We start from the raw sequence: 9,719 nt of genomic DNA, 5'->3' as shown, positions 1-9,719 counted from the left end.
TAGACAATGCTGAAATGAAAGAACAGAGGACACTTTTTTTGCATTAAAATTATTTAATGCACTTCTCCATTGAAGGTAAACTTACATGGACGGCATTCACATCACAGCATGAATAATATCACAATATTAAAAACAGAATGGTGTATCCTGAATAATATCACTGTTACGATTAGTCCTACGCTTCTTTGGCATGATGGACAGATGGACCCAGATGGCAGAGTATAGATGAGACCGGAGACAGAGCGTGACGATGAACAGTTTACTAACACACAAGGTACATACACGACACAGGTAACATTTAACAATGACCGCGCACAGCAGGGCAGGACAGACAGGACTATATACACAAGACTAATTGACAAGACACAGAGGGTAATTTACAAACAAGACACAGGTGTGGTAGACAGAAACAATAGAGCACAGAGTACTGGGAAAACAATAACAAACAACCAGACTAAAACATAATTACAAACCACAGACAGGGGAACACAAGACTAACAAAGTGGAGACAACAGATAATAAACACAACAAACACAACTGACAATAAATAACAATAAGTTGGTGTGTGAGCTGATGCCAGATTGGCATCAGCCCACCGGGTGGCAATGTAGACTGAGGGTTATTGTTAATGGGAGGTACTTGTGAATACTGTCTGAGTCCTGGTCCCACAGGGCCAGGACCGGAGGAAGTGTTACAGTACCCCGCCCTCGAAGGTCGACTCCCAGGCGACCCAACAGGCCCCCCGGGAACGGGGAGGGTGGGGGGGACGGAAGCCGCATCGGCGAAAAGAAGAGGGGGGAGGATGGGGGTTCGAGGGACGGGGCCTGCGGGAACAGGAACGGGGGGAGGGGGCTGACGAGGAGGGCTGGAGCAGGGAAGGATGGGGGGAAGAGACGACGGCTCCGGAGCGCGACCTGGGGCTGGGGTCTCCACGGTGGCGAGACCCCCCGCCGAACCCCGAACCGGAGGCTCCCTGGCGACAGGACGCGGTGCAGGACCCCCAACCGGGGTCCCTCCGGCAGCGGAATCCGACGTCTTCCTCCAGGTCTGCCATGGTGGTGGCTCGTCTTCTGGAACCTCCCAGGGCGGAGGAGACCTCGACCAGGCCGGCGAGGAAGACCTGCGGTCCTGGAAACCCCCTCCCCTGGGGCTGTGGCGTCGGGATCCGCGCCCCGTCCCCGACGCTCCCCTGCGGACCAGGCGACTTCCCACCCAGGGATCCAGCACCGGGGTGGCCGCGGCGCAAGCACCCGATATCATCGGTGCCGCTGGCCCAGCCACTGCGTCCCATGGTGCCAGACCCAGAGCGGTCGCCTGGTCGGCACGCAGGACGGAAGCGCCCAGGATCCCGAGCGCGAAGCTGGCTCCGTCTCTCCTCTCTGCCGGGTCCAAGTTCGGCGCGGTCATTCTGTTACGATTAGTCCTACGCTTCTTTGGCATGATGGACAGATGGACCCAGATGGCAGAGTATAGATGAGACCGGAGACAGAGCGTGACGATGAACAGTTTACTAACACACAAGGTACATACACGACACAGGTAACATTTAACAATGACCGCGCACAGCAGGGCAGGACAGACAGGACTATATACACAAGACTAATTGACAAGACACAGAGGGTAATTTACAAACAAGACACAGGTGTGGTAGACAGAAACAATAGAGCACAGAGTACTGGGAAAACAATAACAAACAACCAGACTAAAACATAATTACAAACCACAGACAGGGGAACACAAGACTAACAAAGTGGAGACAACAGATAATAAACACAACAAACACAACTGACAATAAATAACAATAAGTTGGTGTGTGAGCTGATGCCAGATTGGCATCAGCCCACCGGGTGGCAATGTAGACTGAGGGTTATTGTTAATGGGAGGTACTTGTGAATACTGTCTGAGTCCTGGTCCCACAGGGCCAGGACCGGAGGAAGTGTTACAATCACAATATTAACCACAGCATACTGGATTATCCTGAATAATATCACAATATTAAAGGCAGAATACTGGAGTACCCTGAATAATATCACAATATTAAAGACAGAATACTGGAGTACCCTGAATAATATCACAATATTGAAGACAGAATACTGGAGTACCCTGAATAATATCACAATATTAACCACAGCATAATGCGGATCTGACTGTCTATTCTTCTGATAGCAGGTGTTTAATCAAAGATCCCCGCTTTCTAGTGTTGCACAAGGACCAATCAGCATGGGTATGGGCGGGTTCATTTTCCATTGATGGGGATTTGATTGGCTGTTTACCTGTGGTCGCAGGATTAATAACGTTAACGTTAGTTCGGCCAGATAAACAATTACAATATACTAATTAAAATGGTTGGACCTGTGAGATTTGTACTTTGTACTTTGTAGGTCTGTATTTTAAATGTAAGGAGTAAAAAGTGTTGTTTTTTTCTTTGAAATGTAATGGAGTAAAAGTACAAAGTATACAAACCTAATAATACTAGAGTAAAGTACAAATCCCCCACAGTAAGTATTGTAACGAAGTACAATTACTCAAGTACTTTACACCCCTGAAAATAAGTAATACCCTGATGGCATATTAAGTTGCTACTTTTGGAAAATAAGTAACTTTTACCTTGATGGAAAAGTAATGTTACTTTAGGAAAATAAGTAATATCCTGATAGAATAGTAATTTGTTACTTTTGTAAAAGAAGTAATACCCTGATGGCATATTAAGTTGCTACTTTAGGAAAATAAGTAATACCTTGATGGGATTATAATCTTTACTTTAGTACAAATAAATAATATCTTGTCAGGAGATACAGTAATACTCAGATGAAATAGTAACGGCAGGTTTTAGTTGGAAATGTAGTAAAGGTATTAGGTTCAATACTTGCTCTTAATAATCCATTACTTTTGTTATGGGGGGTGTCGGGAGAACCCAAGAGCAGAACACAAGGCACAGGAGAATGAGGCGGTTTAGGGTATTTCATGTGAAAACCCAGAGAATGACAAGGAAGGCAGGTAGTGAATTGCTGGAGTGAGAGAAGACAGGCGGGTGACGTCTGTTCCAGTGGAGGTTATTGCTACTAGTGAGGCAGTGCTTCACTAGTATACAAAAAGAAAAAATTAAAATATTATTATTAATATACATAATCATTTTTTATTTATTTATTAGAAATGTTTTCCTCTGTGAAAAAAAATTCCAGTGATTTTTCTTATTAAAAAAAAAGTTATAAATGTTTTATTTGATTTTTTAAAACTTTTAAAATGATTTTATCTGGGTTGAACATGATTTGTGGAACTCCCTCTGGACGACGGAGATGTCCCCTGTGGGGGTTCTCCAATGTCCCAATTATTGTCCAACATTGTTGATAGAATCCGGCTATAGGGCGACAATAATGTGGTCAAGAGGCATGGTTTCTATCTTTAGCCTTTAACTGGCGTGGTTTATTTATTCACATGGTATGAGCAGCAGTTCTAGAGTTCTCCTCTCACTGAGAGGCTGGGGGGAAAGAGGAAGAGTGGGAGGAGACATCTCTATTTATACTCGCCACCTGGTGGTGTTCCTGAGTGGCTCCACCTAGAGCGCCCTCTAGTGGAAACAGTTATATATGCAGTTAGACAGTTACTAACAATCCTACACAGAACCTCTGACTTCAACACTCCCACTTAGTATTACACCCATTTCCCTCCCACTGTCTGTCTGCCCTCTGGTAACTTGGTTGAATACACCCATTTCCCTCCCACTGTCTGTCTGCCCTCTTCGGGGGACAATGTGACCTCTTTAAAGGTCGGGGTTACCCCACTGACTACCCTGTAGCAGTAATCAACGGGGGTAGGTGTACTGTCCTCCTCGTCACTCCCTTTCCGGGCATAGTCTGTCAGATACTTTGGGGGTTTGTGTTCCCTTGAGGGATACCTCCCACTGCTTGGGGCACTTGACGTCACCCTCGGGTGCTCCTCGTCATCGCCCTCTGGGGGTGGCTGACTGTCTGTCTGCACGACCGTACTAAGTACACTGGGCTGATGTGTCTCTGTTTCTACACACCTTACTCTGGAGTCCAGCTCTGGCTCCTCTGTCTGTGTCTCGCTCTCACATGTTGCCTTTGTGACAAACTTGGCTAGCATGTGTTTCTGCACTCTCCCTTTACCGGGATGATAAACTAGGAAAGCGGGGCTTCCCTTGTCGTGTCCTACAAAAAGTCCTTTTACACATCTGGACTCGGGCTTTCCCCTGTCCTGCAGGTACGCATAACACACTGATCCAAATCGGTGCATTCTGGCTAGATTACACTTCTTTCCTGTCAGTGCTGTATATGGGGTGGTGCCCGAGTGCTTATTAAAGCACCTGTTTCTGGTGTAAGCGGCTTCTTGCACCGTGTTAGGGTTGGTGACCGACCCCAAACGCACGGCACAGACAGGTAGTTCAGAGTTAGCCAAATACTAGGGCGTATTTATTTTCAGAGTCAAAAAGGAGCAAGTAACAATCTTGAAACAAAGGGAGACTGCCTTCAGCAGAGTTATCTGCGGCTCTGCAGATCCTCTTGGTGTTCGAGGTTGGGAAACGGTATTGACGCTGAAGCGGCTCTGCAGATACTCCCAGCTTCAACTCGAGGTGGGAAAGAGAGAGAGAGAGAGGTAAATAACAGTCCACATCACACAGAGGCAGTGCGGTCTCCTCCTCCCTTAGCTGAGTCAGAACAAACAAAACGATATCTTTAGTGTTAACCACAACACACAATTTAGCTGAGGGTCAGTGCAAAACAAAACGATAAACTTCTGTGTCTCTTCCAAACACACACCCCAGCTGAGTCCAGTGCAAGCAAATGATAATCTTCAGTGTCTCCTTTAACACACAACTTTAGCTGAGTCAAGTGTAAGCAAAAATAGAACTCTTCAGTGTTCTTCAAAACACACAAAACAGAATCGTCCAAAAAAGGGTTTGGTTCAAACTCACCAAAGCGCAAGAGTAAAGCGGGTAAATGAGGCGCAGCTCAAAACGGGGGACAAGGTCTTCACCAGCGGCAATCCACAGATGTCCTGGAGGGAGAGTAGACGAGGCACAGCAACGGGGAACAACAGGCAGAAACAGAAGTATTCAAAACGACCCGACATCGATTGAAGGGAAGTCCCAGTATAAAAAGCCTCTGGGGCGCTAATCAAAAACTATGACAGGTGCGCGCTGGAATTGATACTTGCTCCAAAAGCGTGTGGCGGGGAATGCACCAATCAACACAGCACCTTAAAGGAGCGGAGCGTGTGGCGGGGAATGCATCAATCAACACAGTACCTTAAAGGAGCGGAGCATGTGGCGGGGACTGAACCAATCCTCACACACCGTATAATGCCATAGGCTCTTAGGTAAGTTACTATCTACTAGCTTACACCTAGCCATTTCGAAAAAGGTGCGCCATTCCCTCTCTGCCACTCCGTTCTGGTGTGGGGGATATGGACGTGACGTCTCGTGTCTTATCTTGTACCTTCTCAACAGTGATTGGAACTCTCTGTTTGTGAACTCGGTTTCGTTGTCGGACCTCAAGCATCCTATGTTACCATAAGGGGCTATGTCTGCCAGGAATTTCTCCGTGGCCTGGTGTGTGTCACTCTTTGCTTTGAGAAAGTAAACAAACACTGCCCCTGTGCACACATCTGTAAAAGACTGTACATATCTAAAACCTCCTATGGACTCGTTGCTTACTGGGCCGGCTAGGTCCGTGTCAACTAATGCAAGTGGTACCCTTACTTTTTCTGTGGGATTTCTGTTTCTCGGTTGAGTAAACTTCCCCGCTTTTCACCTTCAATGTGCATGCCTTCTGTCACTGCTTGCAGTTTCAGTAAATCCTCATAATTACAATGACCCATAATCTCATGCCATGTCTGAATATCGTGACTGGCCGTCACGCTACACATATCATTATTATCATTACACTTGTCGTTGTCATTACACTACGTTTGCAGATAATATATTCTCTGGTACATCTCTATGTCAAACCGTGTACCGTCAGGTTCTACAAGAACATTTTTACCTTTATCGAAGAATACCTTGGCACCGCTTGCAGTAGCAGCTATTACAGAGAATAGTCCTTGTGGGAACGATGGTACGTAGAGAGCGTTCTTTAACGTCACCGTACGCCAGCGCCCCCTACTGTCCGTGAGGCATACCTGTGCGTCTCCTCTCTCCTGCGCCAACCCGTAGGTGCGCCTCCCGTCCGCCAGCTCCATGCTGTGCCTCTCCAGGTGGAAAGTGTCGTCAAAGTTCTTGAACCAACTCCTGTCGTTGATGACATGGGACCACGCACCTGTGTCCACGATAAGTCCCCTCCTCTGGGCCCGCTGCAGCTGCGCCGGCCCGGCGATGCACGCCGTCCGCGCCCCGAAAGCGCAGTCTTCCTGTCCCGTTATTCTCCGGGCGTCGTCTCGATCCGTCTCACGTCGACCGTTGCTGCCGTCGTGTCCGCTGCCGCCATCTTGTCCACAGTCGTCATGTTGTCCATAGCCGCCATCTTGTCCGTAGCCGCCATTTTGTCCGTGGCTGCCGTCTGGTCCATGGCCGTCATCTTGTCCATGCGCGTATCGCGCGCTCTGGTCGTGTTTCTTCATGCACGCTCTGTCTGTGTGCCCCGTGGATTTGCAGAAGCTACACCAGACAGTCTTTGTGCAGTCGCTTCTCCGATGGCCTTTCTCTCCGCATTGCCAACACGCCAGTTCCGCCGTGGTCCTGGTCCTCTCCCTTGGCGTCGCTCGGGCCTTCAGCACCCTCTCTCCCGCCTCCGCGGTGGCTGGGTGGGTATCTTCTGAGGCCTCGAATTTTCTTAACTTGGCCTTGAACTGTCCCAGCGTCATGTCCGCTGAACCGTGTGTTACCAGGAGTGTGAACGGTTTGTACAGCTCCGGTAGTCCTCTCATCATCATCGCCATCATTAGCCCATCGCTTGGTGCTTCTCCGGCACTCCTCAATGGCGTCGTGATCTGCTCTGCTCTGTTGACATATTCGGTCACAGTCTCGGTGTGCCCCTTCCTCAGGGCCGTTAGTGCTATGTAGAGGGCCACGACTCTGGGTCTTCCTTGCCCGATGTAATGCTCTCTCAACACCTCCAGGCTTTCTTGGCCTTTGTCTTTAGTGTCGCGGAATATCAGCCCCAAGCTGGTGTCGTCGAGCAGTGGCGCTAACTCACAGTACGCGTCTGCGTTACGCTGGTCGTCCAGGGCTTGCTCTTCCGCCGTCAGGTCTCCCATGGGGGCTGCCAGGATCGTCTCCTTCAGTCCCACACCGTGCATGCAGCATAGCATGCGCTCTTCCCAGAGCTCGTAGTCCTCTGCTTTTCCATTGAATGAGGGCCAATTGCTCCTTCCCTTGGTTTCCATCCTCTTCGTTGATGGTAGGCGTAGCTTTAGCTCTTGTTGGCCTAGCGTCTAGCCACGCGGTGCTCCCGGCGCTAACCTAGCCTATACTTTAGCTAAGCTTGCTACCCTTATTATTTCACACCGATGTTATCTGGGCCCATAACCCGTTGACAGAATCCGGCTATAGGGCGACAATAAACTGGTCAAGAGGCATGGTTTCTATCTTTAGCCTTTAACTGGCGTGGTTTATTTATTCACATGGTATGAGCAGCAGTTCTAGAGTTCTCCTCTCACTGAGAGGCTGGGGGGAAAGAGGAAGAGTGGGAGGAGACATCTCTATTTATACTCGCCACCTGGTGGTGTTCCTGAGTGGCTCCGCCTGGAGCGCCCTCTAGTGGGAACAGTTATATATACAGTTACTAACAATCCTACACAGAACCTCTGACTTCAACAAACATTTTATTTGAATTTGTATCTTTCATATGATACTGATAGTACATTTCCAGAGCTCCCGATCAGGTCTCCGAATGTGATTCCCCATGTTCCCCGTCCTCTTAGCTGTGTGTCCTGTGTGTTAGTGTCTATAGTTTAGTCTAGTACGTATTATTTGTATTATATGTCCCGAATCAAGTCCCAATTTCCCCAACTAGCGTATTTACCTTGTCTGTATTCCCAGTGGTCTGTGTGTTGTCTGCAGTGTGCCTCGAATCATTGCCTCCATTCACTATCTAATAATATGCATATGTGATATTGAATCTTGGTCGGTGTGTATGACCTCAGTGCTCGAGTCCTGCTTGGTGTGTGAGACTTCGTTATTAGAGTTCTAGCTGGTCCGGTTGATCTCGGTGCTCGGGTCCCGGTTGGTGTGTGTGGCCTCCGTGTTCGCATCTTGGCCGACCCGGGCGACCTCCGCGCCTGCATCTCGTGTGCGGATGGTCCGGCCAACCTCGGTGCCCGAGTCCCGGTTGGTCCGGTTGTATCCAGCGTCTCCCTGTCCCTCCCCCGGGGGCCGTCCGTTTCGCCTCTCCCGAACCAGCCTCCATGCTCCTCCGAACACCCCACCTTGCATCGAGTCCAGTCTGCGCGCCGGCCTTGTTAGCTTGTAGCTCCCTCGCCCACCAGGCCTCGCTGTGGTCCAACGCCACGTTAGCTTGTATTCCCCGACCCTTCTCCAACTCCTCCCCGAGTCCATCGCTGTTGCCCTGGATGTTCCGCGTGTTATCTTGGATATCCATTGCGTTAGCCTGTTTGCTAGCTTGTAGCTCCTGGTTAGCTACTGCACTAGTCTGTTGGCTAGCCAACGCGCTCTGCATTTCAGCTTGGATGCCGGCCCATATGCTAGCTGCCCACTGCGCCACGCTAGCCTGTAAGCTAGCTTCCCACTGTGTCATGGCAGCCTGCATGCTAGCTTCCCACTGTGTCATGGCAGCCTGAATCATCTCCTGCGCCCTCCTTTGTACTTCTTCTGGGGTCGTTTTTCTCTCGCCTTTTCTCGTGTTCCTCCTTCCTCCCCTCTTATATCCTTGGATTGTCACTTTTTAGTTCGTTTTACTTCCTTTTTTGATATTCAATGACCGGGAGCTCTTTCATGTGGCTGTTCACCAGAACGTTGCAAACCGGAAGTCTCTGCGGAGTTTATACTACGGCCTTGCCAAGCGCGTTGCATGACGGTTAGAATGTTGTCCGACTTGCTCTGGAAATCTGACTAGGCGAGCCGCGGAAATCTCACGGGAGCGAGCCACGCACAGCCTTCAGAGCCAGGCGCCACAGTACCTCTCACCCGACTGCTCGACGCAAATGCATGATGGGTGATGGGAAACGACTTGCGACGTCTGCGCAAAGCGCCCATTGGCTCAGAAAAAGTTTAAAACTTTATTAACCGATTGTAGAATGGGTACAATACAGTACGGGTCCCGTCTACCCGTCTATCAGATAGATTTATTATTATTAATATTGGATTTATAGTCATGAGTCATGACTCAATGAGCAATCTGAGCATTACCGCTCTATGTACAGTACTCCTCTAAGCCATCTGGCTCTCAGTTAACCCAATCGCTAGATAGATTAACGAATTCCATATAAATCTATAGTTCATTAACGATGCAGCAGCTGAGCTGATACTGTATCCCGCACACACACACACACACTGTTAGGGTAGGGGTTTGGCGGAGCCCAATTGCAGAACACAGGAGGAGAGAGAATGGAGCGGTTTGGGTGGGTTTTAATTATGGTTCCCCAAGCAGACAGTTTCACAGCAGGAATGTGCGACAGACAGGTACAAGAAGGTTCTGGGATGAGGAATGGTGCGTTCCATGTGCCGCACGGGGCGTCCAGGTGAGCGGAGTACCGGGTGGTGGTCCTGGGGCACAGAGAGAACAGGATTAGCGATAAGGCAATTC

The sequence above is a fragment of the Notolepis coatsorum genome (genome assembly GCF_963971535.1).
Source record: "Notolepis coatsorum genome assembly, chromosome: 7".
Classification (NCBI taxonomy): domain Eukaryota; kingdom Metazoa; phylum Chordata; class Actinopteri; order Aulopiformes; family Paralepididae; genus Notolepis; species Notolepis coatsorum.
This window is presented reverse-complemented; position numbering follows the sequence as displayed.